This window comes from Octopus bimaculoides, chromosome 13 (assembly GCF_001194135.2).
Source record: "Octopus bimaculoides isolate UCB-OBI-ISO-001 chromosome 13, ASM119413v2, whole genome shotgun sequence".
In the NCBI taxonomy this organism is placed as follows: domain Eukaryota; kingdom Metazoa; phylum Mollusca; class Cephalopoda; order Octopoda; family Octopodidae; genus Octopus; species Octopus bimaculoides.
The window spans coordinates 36,326,672-36,327,592 of NC_068993.1; the positions used below are offsets into that span (position 1 = coordinate 36,326,672).

At 38.9% G+C, this 921-nt stretch overlaps 1 non-coding gene across 1 annotated transcript; it reads right to left on the bottom strand.

Annotated features, from left to right (window-relative positions):
* Positions 1–589: 589 nt before the first annotated feature.
* On the bottom strand, positions 590–700 carry LOC128249337 (U6 spliceosomal RNA). Its single transcript, XR_008265433.1, has one exon. It is a non-coding gene; the product is annotated as a U6 spliceosomal RNA (small nuclear RNA).
* Between the last annotated feature and the right edge of the window lie 221 nt (positions 701–921).

Sequence of the window (921 nt, forward strand, 5' to 3'; positions counted from 1 at the left end):
TAGTTTAATGTATTGACCCCAGTACTTATTTTCTTTTAAGCCTAGTACTTATTCTATCGGTGCCTTTTGCTGAACCGCTGATTTACGGGATCGTAAACACACCAAACACAGTTGTCATGCAATGAGGAGCGGGGACAAACACACACATCCACACACATCCACACACACATATAAATATATGTAGATAGATAGATAGATAGATAGATAGATAGATAGATAGATAGATAGATAGTTAGATAGATAGATACGAGACAAACGCTCAAGATGTTATCTAAATAACATTTTGAGCGTTTGTTTCCATTTTCCATTATTCCTAAGTTCCTCAAAACAAGTCTCACTTCTCGGAATTAGCTCCCACGCAAGTGTGAGTACTAATTCCTTGGGCGCTTATGTGACATTTGGTTACCTTGTAACTGTCTCTCTGGATGGTCTTCTTTCAGTTTCCGCCTATCAAATCCACTCACAAGGCTTTGGTCGGCCCGAGACTATAGAAGAAGTCACTTGCCCATGGTGCCATGAAGTAGGGCTGAACTCCGAACCATGTGGCTGGGAAGCAAGTTTATTACCACACTGCCACATCTGCACCTAAAATAAGAATGACCGTTTTATGAATTCGTGTGTCATCCTTGTATAGGGGCCATGCTAATCCTCTCTATGTCGTTCCAATTTTAGCTTATGTACTGCCGGGACATCCGAGTTCCATAATCTAACACCAAGCTTTTGTGTAAACGTTTTACATAATTAGTAGTTGTTGTTGATAATAGCGGTGCATTGCGGTGCCCATAATTAATGCTTATTAGTGAAAATTATATCAACTATGAGACATGAACGTACTTAACTTGTCCTGACTAAAATTCGTTCATTCATTCATTGTCATTCATTCACTCATTGCTATTCATTCATTCATTCATTATCATTCAT